The sequence below is a fragment of the Bos grunniens genome, chromosome 4, assembly GCF_055505025.1.
Source record: "Bos grunniens cultivar Pamir isolate PY7600 chromosome 4, Bosgru_T2T1.0, whole genome shotgun sequence".
Classification (NCBI taxonomy): domain Eukaryota; kingdom Metazoa; phylum Chordata; class Mammalia; order Artiodactyla; family Bovidae; genus Bos; species Bos grunniens.
This window is the reverse complement of record NC_141168.1, coordinates 69,744,108-69,767,864: the sequence shown is the minus strand read 5'-3', so window position 1 is coordinate 69,767,864 and position 23,757 is coordinate 69,744,108. Positions and strand designations below refer to the sequence as shown.

Sequence of the window (23,757 nt, the reverse complement as noted above, 5' to 3'; positions counted from 1 at the left end):
GAGATTGTCTTTAATCCATTGTATATTCTTGCCTCCTTTGTCAAAGATAAGGTGTCCATATGTGTGTGGATTTATCTCTGGGCTTTCTATTTTGTTCCATTGATCTATATTTCTGTCTTTGTGCCAGTACCATACTGTCTTGATGACTGTGGCTTTGTAGTAGAGCCTGAAGTCAGGTAGGTTGATTCCTCCAGTTCCATTCTTCTTTCTCAAGATAGCTTTGGCTATTCGAGGTTTTTTGTATTTCCATACAAATTGTGAAATTATTTGTTCTAGCTCTGTGAAGAATACTGTTGGTAGCTTGATAGGGATTGCATTGAATCTATAAATTGCTTTGGGTAGTATACTCATTTTCACTACATTGATTCTTCCAATCCATGAACATGGTATATTTCTCCATCTATTAGTGTCCTCTTTGATTTCTTTCACCAGTGTTTTATAGTTTTCTATATATAGGTCTTTAGTTTCTTTAGGTAGATATATTCCTAAGTATTTTATTCTTTTTGTTGCAATGGTGAATGGAACTGTTTCCTTAATTTCTCTTTCTGTTTTCTCATTATTAGTGTATAGGAATGCAAGGGATTTCTGTGTGTTGATTTTATATCCTGCAACTTTACTATAATCATTGATTAGTTATAGTAATTTTCTGGTGGAGTCTTTAGGGTTCTCTATGAAGAGGATCATGTCATCTGCAAATAGTGAGAGTTTTACCTCTTCTTTTCCAATTTGGATTCCTTTTATTTCTTTTTCTGCTCTGATTGCTGTGGCCAAAACTTCCAAAACTATGTTGAATAGTAATGGTGAAAGTGGGCACCCTTGTCTTGTTCCTGACTTTAGAGGAAATGCTTTCAATTTTTCACCATTGAGGATAATGTTTGTTGTGGGTTTGTCATATATAGCTTTTATTATGTTGAGGTATGTTCCTTCTATTCCTGCTTTCTGGAGAGTTTTTATCATAAATGGATGTTGAATTTTGTCAAAGGCTTTCTCTGCATCTATTGAGATAATCATATGGTTTTTATTTTTCAATTTGTTAATGTGGTGTATTACATTGATTGATTTGCGGATATTGAAGAATCCTTGCATCCCTGGGATAAAGCCCACTTGGTCATGGTGTATGATCTTTTTAATGTGTTGTTGGATTCTGATTGCTAGAATTTTGTTAAGGATTTTTGCATCTATGTTCATCAGTGATATTGGCCTATAGTTTTCTTTTTTTGTGGGATCTTTGTCAGGTTTTGGTATTAGGGTGATGGTGGCCTCATAGAATGAGTTTGGAAGTTTACCTTCCTCTGCAATTTTCTGGAAGAGTTTGAGCAGGATAGGTGTTAGCTCTTCTCTAAATTTTTGGTAGAATTCAGCTGTGAAGCCATCTGGACCTGGGCTTCTGTTTGCTGGAAGATTTTTGATTACAGTTTCAATTTCCGTGCTTGTGATGGGTCTGTTAAGACTTTCTATTTCTTCCTGGTCGAGTTTTGGAAAGTTGTACTTTTCTAAGAATTTGTCCATTTCTTCCACGTTGTCCATTTTATTGGCATATAATTGTTGATAGTAGTCTCTTATGATCCTTTGTATTTCTGTGTTGTCTGTCGTGATCTCTCCATTTTCATTTCTAATTTTATTGATTTGATTTTTCTCCCTTTGTTTCTTGATGAGTCTGGCTAATGGTTTGTCAATTTTATTTATCCTTTCAAAGAACTAGCTTTTGGCTTTGTTGATTTTTGCTATGGTCTGTTTTGTTTCTTTTGCATTTATTTCTGCTCTAATTTTTAAGATTTCTTTCCTTCTACTAACCCTGGGGTTCTTCATTTCTTCCTTTTCCAGTTGCTTTAGGTGTAGAGTTAGGTTATTTATTTGACTTTTTTCTTGTTTCTTGAGGTATGCCTGTATTGCTATGAACTTTCCCCTTAGGACTGCTTTTACAGTGTCCCATAGGTTTTGGGTTGTTGTGTTTTCATTTTCATTCATTTCTATGCAAATTTTGATTTCTTTTTTGATTTCTTCTGTGATTTGTTGGTTATTCAGCAGCGTGTTGTTCAGCCTCCATATGTTGGAATTTTTAATAGTTTTTCTCCTGTAATTGAGATCTAATCTTACTGCATTGTGGTCAGAAAAGATGCTTGGAAAGATTTCTATTTTTTTGAATTTACCAAGGTTAGATTTATGGCCCAGGATGTGATCTATCCTGGAGAAGGTTCCATGTGCACTTGAGAAAAAGGTGAAATTCATTGTTTTGGGATGAATTCATTCAAGTATGAAGGAGAAATCAAAAGCTTTTCAGACAAGCAAAAGCTGAGAGAATTCTGCACCATCAAACCAGCTCTCCAACAAATACTAAAGGATATTCTCTAGATAGGAAACACAAAAACGGTGTATAAACTCGAACCCAAACAATAAAGTAAATGGCAACAGGATCATACTTATCAGTAATTACCTTAAATGTAAATGGGTTGAATGCCCCAACCAAAAGACAAAGACTGGCTGAATGGATACAAAAACAAGACCCCTACATATGTTGTCTACAAGAGACCCACCTCAAAACAGGGGACACATACAGACTGAAAGTGAAGGGCTGGAAAAAGATTTTCCATGCAAATAGGGACCAAAAGAAAGCAGGAGTAGCAATACTCATATCAGATAAAATAGACTTTAAAACAAAGGCTGTGAAAAGAGACAAAGATGGTCACTATATAATGATCAAAGGATCAATCCAAGAAGAAGATATAACAATTATAAATATATATGCACCCAACAGGGGAGCACCGCAGTATGTAAGACAAATGCTAACAAGTATGAAAGGAGAAATTAACAATAACACAATAATAGTGGGAGACTTTAATACCCCACTCACACCTATGGATAGATCAACTAAACAGAAAATTAACAAGGAAACACAAACTTTAAACGATACAATAGACCAGTTAGACCTAATTGATATCTATAGGACATTTCATCCCAATCAATCCTAAAGGAAATCAGTCTTGAATATTCATTGGAAGGACTGATACTGAAGCTCCAGTACTTTGGCCACCTGATGCAAAAAGCCGACTCATTGGAAAAGACCCTGATGTTGGGAAAGATTGAAGGCAAAACGAGAAGGGGACGACAAGGATGAGATGGTTAGGTAATACCACTGACTCAATGGATATGAATTTGAGCAACTCCAGGAGATGGTGAAGGACAGGGAAGCCTGGCATACTGCCACCCATGGGGTCACAAAGAGTTGGACATGACTTAGCAGCTGAACAGAACAGAACAACTTACAAAGTAATTCCCTGTGAATGACCTCACTTATGCCTTACAGCAATTCAGTAAGAGAAATATTATGCCCATTTTTATTAATAGGGCATTGAGGTTCAGAAGGGCAGCAAGCTTCCTAAGTTCATGATATTAGTAAGTGGAAAAACCTAAGCCCACATTTTTTGCTTCCCAATTCCATTCTCAGTCCCTCCTCCCTTCCAGCAGAGCTGGCTCCAATGATGGCTGAAGCCTAATACCTAGATGAGGCTTGGACATGGGTCATATGAGTGCTTTAAGTCACAAAAGCATGTTCTGTTTACTTCGGGGATCCTCGGTGTCTAAAAATTCAGATATTGAACTTATAATAACTGCATCATTGAATATCTTTAAATTGGAAAGTCTCCCCCTAGATATCTTTCCACTTTCATCAAAGGCCATTTTCCTCTGAGTCCCTCACTGTGATGTTTTCCTGCTCCGTTGAGCCAGTTCACAATGGAGGCTGCAAGATGAAATTTTCCCTATGGGACGCTTCTCAGACCTCCTGTGTGCTCGTCCTGGTTGTTCGGATCTGTTGTTTCTCGCGGGCAGCTCCACAGCTCAGAAAACACTCACAGGAGGCAGGCTGGGGTAGGGGTAAGAGAGTTGCGAGAGGTAAGGCATCACAAGGAGGTGACGTGGTCCTCCTTCTCCACAGAGCTCCACGTGTTAAGAAGCAGGGGTGGCGGGCATGGCAGGAGTGAGGAGGAAGCACGGCAGGGTGGAGCGGGAGCTGTGATATGATCACGTTAAGGGCGATACTTCATGATTTCTGACACTCTGTACCGTGTACTGTTCCTGCATGGCTGCATGAACAATGTGGGTCCCTCTAGGATTCCCAACTCCCGTTATGATGACAAAAGCACCAGCAGCCACAGGGGCCTATTTTTCCCTTAATGTATATCATTTAACTTTCGCAATTTGACTACTGTGAATAGATGCCATAAAGAAATTTTCAAAGACATGAGTGGGAGCTGTGAATGGTAGAAACTAAAGAATCAGCTCACATGCTTAACAATTCTATTCTAAACAACCAAGAAGGTGTTTGGAAAGGAACACAGAGCTCTGCCTTTAAATTGCCCAATTTTCTATAAACATATAATTTTATTAACAGTTCACATGGATGGACTGTTCTAGGAACGATGCCAACAACACTGGGTCTGCCTTGCTCCCCTAAATGCATTGCACTCACTGGGCACAGGAATCAGGAAAAAAAGACTTCACTGTGACTAAGAAATCTCTAGAAACCTTTTATTCTTTCCAGGAGCCCCTCTGGGACACAACCTTCAAAATCATCCCAAGACATCTCATCTTTTACCAGGGAATGTGGCAAAAACTGTGAGCTACAGGAAAAGAACTAATAAATGCCATGCAAAAACAAAGGCCCTCTGCCTTTCTAATGAAAGTTGCCAATCAAATATCAGAAAATGTGTGTGCCCACTCCTGTATGTGTGCTCACATGCAGGCATGCACGCACACCCATGTACCAGGACAACATACTATTATACAGAAGCTTCAGATAATCTTTTAATATAGTGTCTTCTGATGACACAATGCCCCACTTTTTTGTTTTAAAAATTCATATCAGTCTGAAGCTCTCTTTTATTTTTCAATAGCAAGTTATGTTTACAACTCTGTATTACAGTTTATATTATGGATAGTGAACCTGAAAGGACAAAATGCTTACCTGCCTTGATTTTAGCGAAATACTAGCAACCACAGCAGAAGAAGGCAATGGCACCCCACTCCAGTACTCTTGCCTGGAAAATCCCATGGATGGAGGAGCCTGGTGGGCTGCAGTCCATGGGGTTTCGAGAAGTCAGACACGACTGAGCAACTTCACTTTCACTTTTCACTTTCATGCATTGGAGAAGGAAATGGCAACCCACTCCAGTGTTCTTGCCTGGAGAATCCCAGGGACGGGGGAGTCTGGTGGGCTGCCGTCTACGGGGTCGCACAGAGTCAGACACGACTGAAGCGACTTAGCAGTAGCAACCACAACTCTTAATTTTGTTGTCACACGGGGAATTGGTAGGAGCTATTTGGACCTTGTCCTGTGCTTTCTGTCCCACTGATACAGCTTCTGAGTCACAACTGAAGTAATGACTCAGAAGGACATGGATATTTCTCCACGTTAGTAGATCTTCTTGTTCCTGTAAATCCTTGTTCCAGGATTGTCAGCTCCCCTTCAATGCTGGTTCTTCAAACTTCAGAACATAAAGAGGCAGCTGGTAGAGGGGTTGTGTGTGAACACTCTGAAATCAATTGTGTGCGTGTGTTAGTTGCTCAGTCGTGTCCAATACTTTGAGACTCTATGGATTATAGCCCACCAGGCTCCTCTGTTTATGGGATTTCCCAGGCAAGAATACTGGAGTGGGTAGCCATTCCCTTCTCCAGAGGATCTTCTTGACCCAGGGATAGAACCTGGGTCTCCTGCATGGCAGGCAGATTCTTTACCATCTAAGCCACCAGGGAAGCCCTGGTGCAGACAAAAACTTGGCTTTAGCACTTGGAAGCTGTGTAACCTCGAGCCGGTTGCACTTTACTAAGCCTCTTCTCTTATTAATAAAAGTGAGACAAATAACAGCAGCTTCTTTACCTGGTTGCTGTGAGGATCGAAGTAGGTTACCCAAGTGGTTCTGATATGACCCACCTGGACTCCCCCAACCTCATGTTACCCAATCTGCAGCTATCCCTCTGACCTTTTTCCTACCACAATTCCCTTTCTCTCTCCACTCAGGCACACTAGGCTCCTTCTCCATCCTGAAGCACACTGGGCCCACTCCTTCCACAGGGTCTTTGCATTGCTGCTCTCAGGGCAGAGAACCCTCAGTTCCTGATATCTACATGGCTCTCCTGCACCTTGATGGAGGGCTGTTGCTTAAGTGCCACCTTACCAGAGAATCCTACTGTGGTAGGTAGAATAATCCCAATTCCGCCCTCCCCCTTCCTGCTGCAGCAAAGAGGTTGACTTCCTAATTCTTGGAACCTGTGACTATGTTACCTTATATAGCCAGATAGACTACACCTGTGATTCAGTTATAGCTGTTGAGGCAATTCTCCAAGGCTGTGTGGGTGGGTCCAATAGAAACAGGGGTCCTTATAAGAAGGAGTGAGTGGAAGAAGGGGAGGAGATCTGAAGATGTTCCGGTGCTCGCTTTCAAAGTGGAGGAAGCCTCTAGAAGCTGAAAAAGGCAAGGAAATGGATCAACCACCACCCACCTCCCCCTCCTCCTCCACCCCTCACCCACCAGAACATCTAGAAGGAATGCAGCCCTACCAATCCATTTCAGACTTCTCACCTCCAGAACTGTAAGGTAATAAATTTGTATTGATTTTGACCATTAAGCTTGTGGCTACTTGCTACAGCAACAATAGGAAACTAACAGATACTCTCTCACTGTCTAGATAAAATTGCTCCCATCTCTGCATCCACACCATGGCTTTCCCTTCTGCTTAACCTGGTGGATATACTTTCTTAGCACTTGATCAACACCTAACATAGGTTTATTTGTCTGTTTTTGTCTCACCTTACTAGAATGTAATCTTCATAAGAGAGAGGTCTCTGTTTTGTCCCTGGATTTGAAAAGAACCTGGAACATAGTAGGTACTCAGTAAATATTTCTTGGCTAAAAGAAAAACCTGACATGAAGTAACCCCTCCATGATGGATTGTATCTGCAAGTACAAAACTTCTAAACAGTGAGCTGCAGCCTAATTGCTACTTTACAAAAAGAGTTCTCAGTGTGCCTGATGTCCTGCTCTCCTGGGCCCTTGAGTCGGCAGGTAGAGTGGCCTGGTCTATTTATCCAACTGTGCCATTCAAATAATATCATATTCTATGTGTGGCAATAATGGAAAAGGATGTTGTAAGGCATATTTGAAGTCATCAATGATGACTGCTCTGGAAAAATCAGGACTTGTTTTTTCAAGAGCCAAGGATTCCAGAATACAGTTGTATCCTGAGCATGAAGCAGGTCTTAGTTTGAAGGTGATGTCAACAGATAACTCTCTTTTCTTATGGAATCCCTTTTCAGGTTGGAAGTGACTTCCTATGGTAGAAGGCTTACTGCTGCTGCTGCTAAGTGAGAGGACCTCATCAGTGACTTCCAATGAGTTTTCAGGGTTCAGTCTAAATCATTAGGCTGAACTCCCATACCTTTGCTGTCTCCCCACTAGACAGTCACTTTTTTTGACTAGCAAGGCTGTCTGTTTCATCCATGTGCTCAGATGCTCAGTCATGTCCAACTCTTTTGTGACCTCATGGACTGTAATCCACCAGTCTCCTTTGTCAGTGGGATTTTCCAGGCAAGAATACTGGAATGGGGTACCATTTCCTCCTCCAGGGACTCTTCCCAACCCAGGGATTGAACATACATCTCTTATGACTCCTACATTGGCAGGTGGATTCTTTACCACTGAGCCAACTGGGAAGCCCCTGTTTCATTTATACTGACCAACTATTTCAAACAGGTTCCCTGTCACTGATACAAGGATTTTCCTTCCTTGACTTTTTTTTTTTTTTTTTTTACTTCAAGTGTTGCAGGATTATTTGTTCATTAGCCATTTCTAGTCTTACACTGTCACAGGATAAGCTGACTGCTCTAATAATCAGGGCTGCTCAGTTCTGGAATTTGCTGAACCAAATGTCAATGCTGATAGTGACCATACTGCTGGAGAAGCAGAGTTCATGAGATTAAAGCTATTTAGTGCTGGCCGCCTGTATTGATTCACGTATTCACTCATTGATCTACTATAGAACAGTCTTATGGACTCTGTGGGAGAGGGAGAGGGTGGGAAGATTTGGGAGAATGGCATTGAAACATGTAAAATATCATGTATGAAACGAGATGCCAGTCCAGGTTTGATGCACGATACTGGATGCTTGGGGCTAGTGCACTGGGACGACCCAGAGGGATGGTATGGGGAGGGAGGAGGGAGGAGGGTTCAGGATGGGGAACACAGGTATACCTGTGGCGGATTCATTTTGATATTTGGCAAAACTAATACAATTATGTAAATTTTAAAAATAAAATAAAATTTTAAAAAATCAATAGATAATTACTAAGCATCTACTACATGTTGGTCCCAGGGGATAAATATAAAACAAGATAGACAGTATCTTTAATGTAATAAACATTACAGCCCAGAGAGAGTTAGATATTGACAACTAATGGCAAGCATGTTGAGTCTACAAAGAAGAAAACCAAGATTCTAGATGAATAGTCAAAGTGTTAGTCTCTTGGTCATGTCTGGCTTTTTGGGACCTCATGGATTATAGCCCGCCAGGCTTTTCTGTCCATGGGTATTCTCCAGGTAAGAATCCTGGAGTGGGTTGCCATGCCCTCCTCCAGGGGATCTTCCCAACCCAGGGATTAAACCTAGGTCTCCCACATTGCAGGCAGATTCTTTACCACCTGGGCAACCAGGGAAGCCCTAGATGAATAAATAACTTATTTTACTATTCGACAGATGTTTGATGAGTGGCTACTATGCATGAAGGATATTTATTAGATGTTGGGGTTTCAAAAGTGAGTAAGACTAGAAAAGTCTCTGACCTAGTAGAATTTACAATCTAGTAGGGGAAAGAGAAATAACAAACAGATAAATAATAAACATCAAGGAACGATAAATCCTGTGAAAAAGCATAAGAAATAAGGTTGAGGGAAATGGTGAGTGGGTAGTTGTATAAAGACATCTTGAGATGATATCTGAGTTGGCCTCTTTCTTCTAGAACCAGCCTCATCTTATCGGACTTGCTGGGAAGTGGCCTTAGGAGCAGGAAGAACATTCGGAGATGTCCCCAGATCTTGCACTTGCTTTGCAGTGCCAGTGCCGTCATCATCTAGTGGTAGGTCCTCTGCACAATCTGGGAAGGCTATTCACGTTGCCATGAATTCTCTGGAGAAGCTTGTTGTATCCTTTTATGTGCACTAGCAATCCTATAGTAACTCAATTTTTTTTAATAATTTATTTTTGGCTGTGCTGGGGGGTCTTCACTGCTATGTGAGCTTTTCTCTAGCTGTGACCAGTGGAAGCTGCTCTCTAGTTGCTGTGCCAGGGCTTCACATTGTGGTGGCTTCTGTTGTGGAGCACAGGATCGTACTCATGTGTCCTGCATTGGCAGGCAGATTCTTCACCACTGAGCCACCAGGGAAGCTTGTAACTCAACTTCTAATAAAAACTTTCGAGTACCTTTATATATATATATATATATATATATATATATATATATATATCTTTATGTATATATATACCTTTATACATATATATATATGGAGAAGAAATCTGAGTGAGGGAGTGCTTAAATGAGATGCAAAATGTTAATCTGTCTGCAAACTTCTGGCCCAGGCAAATTTTCTTCTCATGTTCATCTGAGGATAATACTTCGTTTATGGAATGATTGGCACGAGAACTTTATGGTGAATGAGCCTTAGACTGAAAGTTGATCAAAGGATAGATATTTATTGAACTTCTATTTGCATGGCTACAAGCTCAGGAACTAGAAATCATAACCAGAAGGGTTTTTCTCTTGTTGACTTTCTCTACCTGAAATGAACATTTAAAGCTGAGTCCTGGTGATTTAAGACAGACAACATCTCCTACATATACCTTTCTCTGAGCAATGCTTCCCCAACTGAAAAAAGGTGTTCCTGCCACCCAGACACTGTGCTCTGGGCTCGTACACACTTGTAATTCTGTTCTTAGTGTCATGACTTAACAGCTGTTTGGTTATATCTCCATGGGGGAGGGGATTGTTTCTCTCTGAATTCCCTTTGCCTTACACAGTTTTTCCCAAAGTTCCCAGATAATATGGCTTACCTTAGGGCACTTGTTAAATTACCTGGATTTTCTGGCCTCTCCCTGGAAATTCTAATGGAGTAGTTCTGAGCTAAGGCCTAGGAATCTTGTTGTTTTAACAAGCATTCCAGGTGATTCTTATCATCAAGCAAGATTGGGAAATACTGGCCCAGCATGTAGTAACACTAAGAACATGTGATTGAGTGAACTAAAAAAACTACACGTGAACAGAACTTTCTTTTGTCTTTTTATATCAGATAATCATCAAATAAATATAGTACTGCAAAAATACACTCCTGTGGTGTTGGAGAAGACTCTTGAGATTCCCTTGGACTGCAAGGAGATCCAACCAGTCCACCCTAAAGGAAATCAGTCCTGAATATTAATTAAAGGGACTGATGCTGCTGCTAAGTTGCTTCAGTCGTGTCCGACTCTGTGCGACCCCATAGACGGCAGCCCACCAGACTCGTCCATCCCTGGGATTCTCCAGGCAAGAACACTGCAGTGGGTTGCCATTTCCTTCTCCAATGTGTGAAAGTGAAAAGTGAAAGTGAAGTATCTCAGTTGTGTCTGATTCCTAGCGACCCCATGGACTGCAGCCCTCCAGGCTCCGCTGTCCATGGGATTTTCCAGGCAAGAGTACTGGAGTGGGGTGCCATTGCCTTCTCCTGTTGTGGTTGCTAGTATGTCACTAAAATTAAGGCAGGTAAGTCCTTCTCCAGGAAGGACTGATGCTGAAGCTGAAACTCCAATACTTTTGCCACCTGATGCAAAGAACTGACTCACTGGAAAAGATTCTCATGCTGGGAAAGATTGAAGGCAGGAGGAAAAGGGGACAACAGAGGATGAGATGGTTGGATGGCATCACCAACTCAGTAGACATGAGTTTCAGTAAACTCCAGGAGTTGATGATGGACAGGGAGGCCTGGCGTGCTGCAGTGCATGGGGTGGAAAAGAGTCAGATGCAACTGAACTTGGCCTCTGATACGAAGAATTGTTTCACTTCCCTGGACATGAGTAAATTAAGAAATTAACAAACTGGTAGTTGCTGCTGCTGATGTAGCTATCTGTCAATAATCCACTCATAGCTTTGTACTTCTCAGCTAGGTGATCCTACCTCCCAGGGAATATATGGCCATATGGCCATGTCTGGAGACACTGAGTTCTTCCAACTGGAGAGATGCCATTAACATCTAGACGCTGCTAAATACCCTACAATGCACAGAACAGCCCTTCTCACCAAAGAATTATCCTCAAATGCCCAGAGTGTTGAGACTGAGAAATCCTGTATTAGACTCAACAAGAAGCTTTAAAAAATCCTTATGCCTGGGCCACTCCCTAAACCAGTTATCTCTGAATGTCTGAGGGCGGGACTCAGGTATTGTTTGAGTTCTGCCAGTGATTTCAATATGCCCCCAAGGCTGAAAGCCATTGCATTAAATCCAAAGTTTGCCATCTATTGGCTGGGAAATTAGGCATGGAACCTCCCAGTTTCTGTTTCTTCATCTGTAAAATAAGAATAACACCTACATCAGAGGGTTATTATAGGGATTAAAGAGATAATGCATGCAGCAGTGCCCTGTAACTAAATATACAAAAGTAAGGCATGATTACTGCTCTCTGTTTGGGTGTCAATCCAAGCGGCAGAACTGGGTAAGTTACTTAACACCATGGGTATATTGTTGCATGCAAATTCATTCTTGTATTTTTTTTGCCTAAAATATGTTCTGCATATGCCAAAGAAGTTAGAAAATTCATATGCTTAGGTGAGTTTTTTAATGTTATAAAGTCTTCTCCCACTCTCTCTACTTGTTCTCTTTGATATGTTTGAATTTATTTGTTGTTGTTCATTCCCTAAGTCATGTCCATCTCTTTGCAATCCCGTGGACTGTAGCACACCAGCTCCTCTGTCCTCCACTATCTGCTGGAGTTTGCTCAAATTCATGTCCATTGAGTCGGTGATGCTATCTAACCATTTCATCCTCTGCTGTCCCCTTCTTTCTTCAATCTTCCCCAGCATCAGGGTCTTTTCCGATGAGTCAGCTCTTGAATTTATATGAGGCTTTAACAAATCAATCCCTCTGTTTTTTTAAAATAATACAGTTGGACCTGCAGTCCCCCAGGGACCTCCCTATATCTACCAACAGAGCACATCTGGGAAGGCCACCACTAATCTTGTATAGCCACATCTGGAGCTAACAGTAGGAGAGGCTATAGAAATGAAGAAACCCCATATGATTGAGGAGAACAAAGGTTACATGCTTTGGAGCATAGGTTAAGACAGATGAGTTAAGGCTAAGAGTCCTGTGGTAACATGTTACTTCATGGTGTGGTCCATAGACCAGCAGCAGCCTCATAGCTGGGTGCTTGCTGGAAATACAGTGACCCAGGACCTGACCAGAGGTAGTGCATCAACATAGGTGGTTTAATAAGATGCTCAGGTGATTTGTAGGCACTTTAATATTATAGAACCATTACTCTAGAAAATGACACATGTGATATTAGACAACTCAGTTCTCCCAAACATCAAGCATGCAACAGGCTTGGGTAAATCCATGTCTGTTCCATGTCTCAGATGGATTCGGACTACTGCCAACTGCTGCACAAGAAAGTTTCAATTTGTTAATTCTCCCATCCTTTACCACCTCTAGCAGCCACTCTAGGTTATTAGATAATGACCTTAGATCGTATTAGGTGATGAACTTGATAAAAGTTTAGCTAGAAGATAATTACCATGTATTTTTGCCAGCCTATCTTCTGAAGCATTTGTTTTCATTATCCTGAAAAATAGTTTGCCTGGCAATAGAAGGGTTAATTCACAAGCTGCCAAACTGGTTTCTTTTGTACTGAGAGGTCTAGTTGGCTCATCCTTCTTGCTGAGAGAGGCAGTTAATCAGTATATAAAGACCTGTGATTGATGTGGCATAACTTCAAAAGGTGCATGGTTTATTTCTCAATGCAAAAGCCTCCTGCTCCCTGAGAAGCAGGCCAAGAGTCAGGCACATTCTCCAATCTCTCCCTGTTGCCCACCTGCTGCTTTCAACATCACATATCTGTACCCTAGGGCCCTACAGCTTCTCCTACTTCAGACTTTCGGTACCCTCTTAAAAGTGTGTTTGTGTTGAAGGGGCCTTTGTTCTAAAATGACATTGGTACCCAATACTTATTTTTAAATCAGCTATGAATTCCCTCCATTAATTTCTATTTCACCTTTTGTTCAAAAGTCTCCCAACATTGGCAATTACGTGCGTTATTATAAACTATATGCAGCAATTCAAATCCCCACCCAGGAAATTAAAACAGTTCCCAGTTGTTTGGATAAAGAATTATTCTTACGTGAGGGAAAGGTATATATTTCACATGACAAAGAAAATATAAGAACATTTATAAGTTCAGAAAGGAAAACACAAGGCCCTTTAAAAGAGTGGGGGGAAAAGCAAGATTTACATTTTGAAGAATCAAGTGCTACAAAGCTTTTGAAAATTAGGAGGCCCAGAGAGGGATTTTTTTTTTTTAATTCCAGTCTCTCGTGTTGGGCTTCCCCGGTGGCCGAGCAGTAAAGAATCTGCCTGCAATGCAGGAGACCTGGGTTGGAAAGAGCCCCTAGAGGAGGGAATGGCAACCCACTTCAGTATTCTTACCTGGAAAGTTCCATGGGCAGAGGAACCTGGCAGGGCTACAGTCCATGGGATTGCAAAGAGTCAGACAAAACTAACGTGACTGAGAGGCACACACGCACTCTTGAGTTATTTAAGAACCCAAACCTGGCTAATCTACATTTGTAGGAAGTATCAGTAAGCTCGCCTACCATGTGGTATACATGAATTAGAATTCTTACAGTTCAGTAAGCAGAGTAATCAGCCTCCAAATGGTCCAAAAATAATTTTAATGGTGTAAAAATACATTGCATTTTAAAGTTAGTATCTTTCTTGTATTAACAATCTTAAATGTATCAATATGTACACAGTATAACCTTAAAGTCACACTTGTGTTGATTTAAAGGCTCAGTCTGATTACTGTAAAACCACAATTCATGTCATATTAAAAAAAAATCAGTGATAAGATAAATGAGGTTTTTTGAAACATAATCTCATAGTTGAATAAAAAGAATGTATCTCTTATAGATTGTCTAATTTTACCTAAAAAAAGACTGACTTTTGTAGAAGATACTTAATAGAAGATGCAGTCTTGCTATCAAGAACTAAGTATTTCATCAGGAAAATAACAAATGCATGTGACTTTAAGTAGAGAATACTTTTGTTTTTAAAAACAAAAATGTTTTATGTGTCTGTATGTGAAAAACATGTTCAGAGAAAGGGAAGAGAATAGTGATTGGAAGTTTTAGGGTGTGCCTAATAAAAGAGATGAAATGTAAAGCTGGCCATTGAGGGGGGAAAAAAAAAGTTTGGAAAAAGGAGAGACAGAGGGAGCATTGTAGGTAGGGAAAGAATATGCACAAGAACACAGAAGCAGAAATGACTTAATTATATATAGCAGACCCTGTTGGGTGTCCTCCCCAAATGCTTTTCTAGGCTCTTTGTCGCAGCCAGAAGTGGTCACATGACTGTGAATTTTCGTTCTGGATAATATGTCACATGAGTAGAATTGTCCTTGAGAGTTTCTAACAAATTTTTGCTTCCTTACTAAAAGGGACAGCTGTACTTTCCCCTTTCTCTTTTATTTCTGTGAATACGATTATGATGACTGATGCTGTAGCAGCCATTTTGTGACCATGAGGGGAAAGCCCAGAGAATTCAAGAAATATAAGACCCAAATTGTTGAAGCTTTGTTTACACCAGTAGTTTCTTACTTCTCAATTTCTTATTATACAGGAGGAAAATATTAGCACTTGTTTAAAGCATTGTAGTCATGCTACCTGTCACTTATGGGAAAATGCAATTCTCCATCATAGAGTATATAAGAAAAGGAGTGAAAATTGACATCTAAGTGACACAGAAAGAGAGAACTTTATGGACTGATGAAAAATAAGAATATCTTGAAAAGGCTAGTTAGATTACAGGGAGCAGAAGTGTCTGATACCATGGGCATTAGAAAACTGCTGAATGTTATCAAAGGGAAGACAAAACACAGAAGAGCTACTTATTGGAAATCTTACCAATAAACAGGTTATTCTAACAATAACATGCAAGACAGCTCAGAAGAATTAAAAGCAACACAGCCATATGTTGAAGATGAACCTCGTATATGGTAAAATATAAGCTACTTTTTATTCGTCTCACTCAGAACTTGAGATAACCAGCCCAGCTGTTGTGATCTCCCATCCTCTGCGTGTGTCTTCGTTCAGGCTGCTATAACAAAGAACCAGAGACTGAGTGACTTAGAAAGAACGGGGATATATTTCTCCTAGTTCTGGAGGCCCAAGATCAGAGAGCGAGCATGGGCAGGCTCTGGGTGAGTGCCCTGCTTCTCACTTATGGATGGCTTTCTTCTCTCTATGTTCTCACAGGGCAGAGAGTTCGCTAGCTCTCCAACCTCTTCTTAAAAGATTTTGTGAGCGCTAATATCTTTCATGAGTTCCACCCTTATGACCTAGTCCCCTCCCCAAGACCCCACCCTTAAATGTCATCATACTGGGCCAAGGGGTTCTGCATACGAATTTACAGGGAATACAAACATTCAATCCACTGCAGCTACAGGTTCTCAAGTCAGGGCTGTGATGAAAATTGCATATAGTTAAAAATACCATGGAAAATTCCCTAGGATTCAAAGGACAAACTTTTGTGTTTGTTTTTGCATTTTTGCTGTCATTTTCCTTTCCCTAATATAGTGTTCAGTAAACTTTTTCTATATAGGGCTGGCAGTCAATCAGTTCAGTCACTCAGTCATGTCCGACTCTTTGTGACTCCATGGACTGCAGCACGCCAGACTTCCCTGTCCATCACCAACTCCTGGAGCTTACATAAATTCATGTCCATTGAGTTGGTGATGCCATCCAACCATCTCATCCTCTGTCGTCCCCTTCTCCTCCCGCCTTCAGTCTTTCCCAGCATCAGGGTCTTTTCCAATGAGTCAGTTCTTCACATCTGTTGGCCGAAGTATTGGAGTTTCAGCTTCAGCATCAGTCCTTCCAATGAATATTCAGGACTGATTTCCTTTAGGATGGACTGGTTGGATTTTCTTGCTGTCCAAGGGACTCTCAAGAGTCTTCTCCAACATGATAGTTCAAAAGCATCAATTCTTCAGCGTTCAGCTTTCTTTATCGTCCAACTTGCACATCCATACATGACTACTGGAAAAACCAGTAAAGATTTTAGGCTTTGCAGACCATACAGTCTCCATTGCACCTGCTCAATTCAGCCGTTGCAGAGCAAAAGCAGCCATAGACAGTACATAAATTAATGACTGGGTTCCATCAAAAGTTTATTTACAGAAAGGGACAGCAGGCTAGATTTAGGCTGCAAGTCATAATTGGACAACCCCTGACCTAGAGCATTGCAAACTAGTATTCCTTTTTTTTCATCATAAAAAGTTTAATGGACATCCATCATCTCATATAGATACAGAATTAATGAAATAGAAAAAGATATTTTTCCTTGGGATGAGAAGTTTTAGAATTTGCTCTCTTAACAACTTTCATCTATAACATATAGCAGTATTAATTATATTAATCATGGTGTATATTACATCACTAGTACTTATTTATCTTATAATTGGAACTTTGTACCTTTTGACTGCCTTCATCAAATCTCCATCCCTCAATACTCTTGAAAACAATCTGATTTTACGGAGTGATATGTGTACATATTTCTGAAGGCACGAGCTTATAATGAAAAACAGCAGCCCCTCTCCCATCTCTATATTCTACATTCCAGCAGCAATTGTCTATCTAAATCTTGTTTCTGTTGCTTCTGGAGTTTATCCTTGTATTTCTAAACTAATATTCTTTAAAGTGGAGAAAGGTCATGAAGTAAATTAAGAATGGAGGCTATATAGTCTAATTTATATAATATAAATGTATATAAAATCAAATTAACTGTTTATAATATAAATAGTTTTATGTATTTTCTGTAATTTTTAGGGTCTAATGCTGAATAAGATTAACTCTCTCTTTAAGTCAAAAGGCCTTAAAATTAGTTTTATCCTTTTAAATCAAAAGGCTTTAAATCTTAAGATCCATTAATTTTATTCTCACCTTCTCAAAATTTATTGTATGACTTTCATGCAGTCTAAGAGGGTCATTAGCCTTATTAACATAGTTTATTATCCCCAGGTACTGAATATTACAGAATGTCTCAAAACTGTATTTAATTTCAAATGTTTTCTAATTCAAACCTTTAATTGTATTTTACTTTTATTTTTTCCCAATTATGTAAATATCAAATTCATGATATCTTCTTTTCCCCCCCAATTTCCTTGTCAGGATAGGCTATGTGACATTGTGGTGATAAATTTCTGCCCATAGCTCAGTGGTGTAATAAAATGAACATTTTTCTTACTCCCAGAAGATCTCATCAGGTGCTGACTTGAGAACATACCTTGTCTCTATGCCAGGTAGAACTGTTGACTTCTAGATCTCTGAATAAGAGAAGAGAGATCACAGCTGTTCTCTGCCCTTTGGCTTGGAGGTTGTATGTGTCAACTCTGTTTATGGCTAAGTTACCAGAACCAGTCACTCTACCCCAGTGGAACTACCTGTCAGGTTAAGAAATGTCATCTTCCTATGGGATTGAATGGGGCTCAGAGAACACATAGTATTTCCTCTGCCACATTCTGTTGTATAGGTGATACATGTGTGCATGCATGCAAAGTCACTGCAATCGTGTCTGACTCCTTAGGACCCTATGGACAGTAGCCTGCCAGACTCCTCTGTCCATGGGATTCTCCAGGCAAGAATACTGGAGTGGGTTGCCATGCCCTCCTCCAGGGAATCTTTCTGACCCTGGGATTGAACATGCATCACTTACATCTCCTGCACTGGTAAGTAGGTTCTTTACCACTAGCAATAAAAGGTCATATACGAACCAATTTACAGTCTTTTGAAATTTATGTAGGCTAAATATCCAATATAACATATAACAGCACTTGGAGACATAATGTAAATCTTATGTAATGTAAAACCCAAGGTAAAAAGTCAAAGGTTATTCCCAGGTTTTATTCCCCAGCTTAGATAGCTACATTATAATATTTTGATGAATCATCAGAAGAATTAGTTGAGAATTAGGGAACCTGTACTGCAGAAGAAGAAATTCTATTCAGATGTCATGATACTTGACAACCACAAATGTTATCTGAAGGGTATTGCTACTGTATTCAGTTCATTCCTTTTGAAGATTTCATGACCATCATTAGCCAGGCATAGTTGAGAGAATAACCTCTGTTCTAGGCCATCTTTTTGTTTTGACCCTCAGTTCCATTAATCCATTATTGTTTCCAGTGATCTGCACTGCAGTGTAGTTTCTTTAGATGAGAGTTCTTATTGCTATTTGCTGGGAGTCTGAAGGCTTTGATTATGCACACACCCTGAGATCACTTTGAGCATCAAATCTATGTCAGTAGGGGTGCTGAGATGCTTTACTTCCCTCTAATGAACTATGTAAAATTGGCTGCCTGCTTTGTGTGTGACTCCAAAAGTGGCAAAATGTGACCATAATCCGTTATCTCAAATTGGAGCCTTCTCAGTCTGTAAATATATTGTGGATTTTCTGCTAGGGCTGGGGCTATATTCAGTTCCTTTAGGCACAGTGATTCTTACCACGGAGGCATGGATTCCTGGGTTTGGAGATGGGAATTAGAATCTCTTGAGTTATGAGCAGTGTGTGTAGTAAGAAAAGGCATATTTAGCAAAACAATGCAATTTCATGTTTTGAAAAGCAATTGTTTTTATGACTTGAAATCCCCAAACTAAAATTGAACCATCTTCCTGGATGCTGGAAATAACCAGATGTTTTGAGAGGATGTATATCCAAATCACATTTATTAAAAGGCATCTTAGGTTTGAGACATGAAGTCTTTCATGATGGAAAACTGAAAATAGATTTTTCCGCTGTGCAGGAAAAAAGAAAACCATGGCATGATTAGAAGATTTGAGGGCAGAGGGTCAAAAGGTAAGAATTCAGAGCAGTTGGTAAGGGAATAGCAGGAGACTGACATTACCTCTAGGAAATTCTTAGCAATATAAAGGCGTGGAGGAACAGAGCATGCTTGAGCTGCGTGGGATGAGAGCTCACTTTATTTCATTTGGATGTTAAAAGAAGGCGGATAAAGTTGTGATCACTAGAGTGCATTTATGCTCGAGGCATAACCTGTAACCCCCTGCATGGCTAAAATCACAAGTCCATCTGGGCCTTGGTTTCATCTATTAAGTTAGAGGGTAGATGGCAGCCAAGGTCTCTTCCATTAAAAGATTCTCTCATTTTCTGAGACTATACCACCCACCCCCAACACACAAAATCAAACAATTAGCCAATAGTCAGGAACAAATGTTCATCAAGCCTATATAAAGATCCAAACCTTGTTGGCCAGAGTCTAGAGATGTTGCAAAACAGGATATAGATTGCACTGTCTATAGGGAACTTATCTGTTTGGGAAGACAAGTTTTAAATATAAATAATGCAAAAAAGTACATCATTTTCTATTAGAATGGGGTAAGCAAAATACAACTTGCAGGACAACTCTGGCCCAACAGTTATAGCTGTTCTCACATTGCATAGCAGAGAGTTGAGGTATTGTTACAATGTATGGTACACAGGCCTAAAATGTTTACTGCCTAGCACTTTACAGAAAAAGTTTGCCAACACATATATTCAGTTCAGTTCAGTTCAGTCACTCAGTTGTGTCTGACTGTTTGAGACCCCATGGACTGCAGCATGGCAGGCTTCCCTGTCCATCACCAATTTCCAGAGCTTGTTCAAACTCATGTCCATCGCATCAGTGATGCCATCCAACCATCCCATCCTCTGTCATCCCCTTCTCCTGCCTTCAATCTTTCCCAGCATTAGGGTCTTTTTCAATGAGTCAACTCTTCGCATCAGGTGCCCAAAGTACTGGAGTTTCAGCTTCAGCATCAGTTCTTCCAATGAATATTCAGGACTGATTTCCTTTAGGATTGACTGGTTTGAACTCCTTGCAGTCCAAGGGACTCTCAAGAGTCTTCTCCAACACCACAGTTCAAAAGCATCAATTCTTCAGCGCTCAGCTTTCTTTATAGTCCAACTCTCACATCCATACTTAACTACTGGAAAAACCAAGGCTTTGATGGACCTTTGTCAGCAAATATCTCTGCTTTTTAATATGCTGCCTAGGTTGGTCATAGCTTTTCTTCTAAGAAGCAAACGTCGTTTTATTTCATGGCTGCAGGCATCATCTGCAGTGATTTTGGAGCCCCCCAAAAATAAAGTCTCTCACTGTTTACATTGTTTCCCCATCTATTTGCCATGAAGTGATGGGACCAGATGCCATGATCTTCATTTTTTGAATGTTGAGTTTTAAGCCAACTTTTCACTCTCCACTTTCACTTTCATCAAGAGGCTCTTTAGTTTTTCTTTGCTTTCTTCCATAAGGGTGGTGTCATTTGAGTATCTGAAGTTATTGATATTTCTCCCAGCAATCTTGATTCCAGCATGTGCTTCATCCAGTCCAGCATTTCTCATGATGTACTCTGCATATAAGTTCAATAAGCAGGGTGACATATACAGCCTTGATAGTCCTTTCCTGATTTGGAACCAGTCTATTATCCATGTCCAGTTCTAACTGTTGCTTCTTGACCTGCATACATATTTTTCAGAAGGCAGGTAAGGTGGTTTGGTATTTCCATCTCTCTAAGAATTTTCCACAGTCTGCTGTGATCCACACAGTCAAAGAATTTGGCATAGTCAATAAAGCAGAAAGAGATGTTTTTCTGGAACTCTCTTGCTTTTTCCATGATCCAACAGATGTTGGCAATTTGATCTCTGGTTCCTCTGCCTTTTCTAAATCCAGCTTAAACATCTGGAAGTTCATGGTTCACATACTGTTGAAGCCTGGCTTGTAGAATTTTGATCATTACTTTGCTAGCGTGTGCGATGAATGCAATTGTGTGGTAGTTTGAGCATTTGTTGGCATTGCCTTTCTTTGGGATTGGAATGAAAACCGACCTTTTCCAATCCTGTGGCCACTGTTCAGTTTTCCAAATTTGCTTGCATATTGAATGCAGCACTTTCACAGCATCATCTTTTAGGATTTTAAAATAGCTCAACTGGAATTCCATCACCTCCACTAGATTTGTTTGTAGTGATGCTTTCTAAGGCCCATTTGACTTTGCATTCTAGGATGTCTGGCTCTAGGTGAGTGATCACACCATTGTGATTATCTGGGTCATAAAGATCTTTTTTGTATAGTTCTTCTTTGTATTCTTGCCACCTTTTCTTAATCTCTTCTGCTTCTGTTAGGTCCATAGCATGTCTGTCCTTTATTGTGCTCATCTTTGCTGAAATTTCCCCTTGGTGTCACTAATTTTCTTGAAGAGATCTCTAGTCTTTTCCATTCTATTGTTTTGCTCTATTTCTTCACATTGATCACTGAGGAAGGCTTTCTTATCTCTCCTTGCTATTCTTTGGAACTCTGCATTCAGATGGGTATATCTTTCCTTTTCTCCTTTGCCTTTCACTTATCTTCTTTTCTCAGCTATTTGTAAGGCCTCCCTCCTCAGACAACCATTTTGCCTTTTTGGATTTCTTTTTCTTGGGTATAGTCTTGATCTGCCTCCTATACAAGATCACAAACCTCCATCCTTAGTTCTTCAGGCACTTTGTCTTTCAGATCTAATCCCTTGAATCTGTTTGTCACTTCCATTGTGTAATCGTAAGGGATATGATTTAGGTCAAACATAAATGGCCTAGTGGTTTTCCTACTTTCTTCAATTTAGGTCTGAATTTGGCAATAATGAGTTCATGATCTGAGCAACAGTCAGCTCCCGGTCTTGTTTTTGCTGACAATATAGAGCTCCATCTTTGGGTGTAAAGAATATAATCAATCTGATTTTGGTATTGACCAACTGGTGATGTCCATACATACATTAGAATAATCAAATAGTGTCACATGGTGAGACAGGGTAGATTCCAAGTGGTAACAGAGGACAGAGCTATTGGAGTTGAGATGAGGCCCAGTCTGCAGAAGATTCATTCAGTCCCAGCAATCAGAGAGGAGAGAGCAAAGAGTTTCTAGTTTCTGGAGAAAAAAAGGTCACGAACAGGGACACTTATAAGCAGTATAAAAATGTTGAATGTAACTGTGTGTTGTTCTTTTTTTATACTTATAGTTTTGACTGTGCTGGCCCTCAAAATCATTAATTTGGAAAAATCTAAGCCTTTTAAATAGTCTTCACAATGTTGTTCCAAAATCAACATTGATTAAAAATTCACCACTCCTCTCCTGAGAAGCAGGAAATATTGCTGTGTGGATACTTCTAATAAATGAAAATTTGTGATTCACTCTAAAGATAATTAGGGGAATACACAAATGAATTTCAAGGGATATTAAGATTGGAAAATCTGGACTTTGAAATAAAATATCAATATTTATTGCATTTTTATTGCTATCTGTCCTTAATTCATAGATGTACTTTATTAACCACTATACTTCTGACAAATGAAAATAACTGAAGCTAAATAGTAACTACAGTGGATTTTGTTATTTATTAGTTATTTGTTAGTTAGTTTCCACTGTGTCAAGCTTTGCTATCATGGTACCCAGTTTATTTTGTGCTTTTAAATATTTCTCAGCGCTTCTGAGACTTTTAGATGCTATGGGATCCCACATTGAAGCCCACTCCACTCAGCCAGCACTGCCCAACTCAGAAAATGTTTCATGTCCCAGAATTTTCCTTGCTCTTCTTTCCTCCCCAATCCAAATTTGTTTTCCTGCATTTGCTTAGTATCTTGTGTGTTAGGGGCCTTGATAGCTACTTGAAAAGCATTAGATTATATTGGTTAATAGAGCCTTTAGTAAAAATTATAAGAGTGTTATGAATCAGCACTAGGACATGGAAAAATTCATTCAGCCCTAAAACTCCAGCCCCCACCGCCCTTGGTAGTGCGCTGGGCCCAGGGGACACAAGCATGTATGTTAGCTTGTGAGTAGCTTCCTGTCTTCACCAGTATGCCCCCAAAGGTGGTCCCTGAGTGGTCTCCACGTGCACCTTCTGATTTGCTGATTAAAATACACAGCTGTTTAGCCTCCAGAAGAGGTTTACTCTGTGAGGATACTTGGGGAGGCCACATGATGTACACGTTGTTAGCACGCTTCCATTTTTCCATACTTTAAGGTCAAAGGGAGATGATTCCTGGATTCAGGGCATTCATCATTCAGGACACTGACAGCCATGGCTAGATCTGACTTGCAGAGACATTTTTAAAATTGGGAAATTTCATATAAACATTTAATTTCTTCCTTGTCTTGAAAAATTAGAAGCTCTGATATCACTAGGTTTGTGTTTCTTGACTCAATTCAAGGAATCTTTTCCCTTTTACAGTTGGACGTGTTCAAACCCCTGTCCTTCTCTACTGGGTTGCACACGTGGACATCCTTATTCAGATACCTTACATAGCCCTTAGCCCTTGCAATCATTTGATTTAATGACCTGTGATCTAGAGTCAAGTGAGTAGTTCAATTTTTGTTTTTTTTAAATTTTAAGCTCTGTTAATGTTGTCCCAATTTATCTTTGTCCCAGATAAGGCTGTGACCT

The 23,757-nt window shown here is 40.0% G+C and overlaps 2 long non-coding RNA genes across 4 annotated transcripts in view; one reads left to right on the top strand and one right to left on the bottom strand.

Annotated features, from left to right (window-relative positions):
- LOC147374313 (uncharacterized) overlaps positions 1-10,376 on the top strand; it is a 55,299-nt gene extending 44,923 nt beyond the window's left edge. Inside the window, exons 1-4 of one of the 3 annotated variants that reach the window (XR_015162631.1) lie at positions 6,436-6,593; positions 6,815-6,879; positions 9,010-9,126; positions 10,334-10,376. This is a non-coding gene — a long non-coding RNA (uncharacterized LOC147374313). Of the gene's footprint in view, positions 1-6,435; positions 6,594-6,814; positions 6,880-9,009; positions 9,127-10,333 lie in introns of those variants that run through there. The other 2 variants (XR_015162630.1, XR_015162632.1) reach the window with 2 other exon arrangements.
- On the bottom strand, positions 1,641-14,599 carry LOC147374312 (uncharacterized). Its single transcript, XR_015162637.1, has 2 exons — positions 13,718-14,599; positions 1,641-6,461 (listed from the first exon to the last, which is right to left on the bottom strand). It is a non-coding gene; the product is annotated as an uncharacterized LOC147374312 (long non-coding RNA).
- Positions 14,600-23,757: the final 9,158 nt, after the last annotated feature.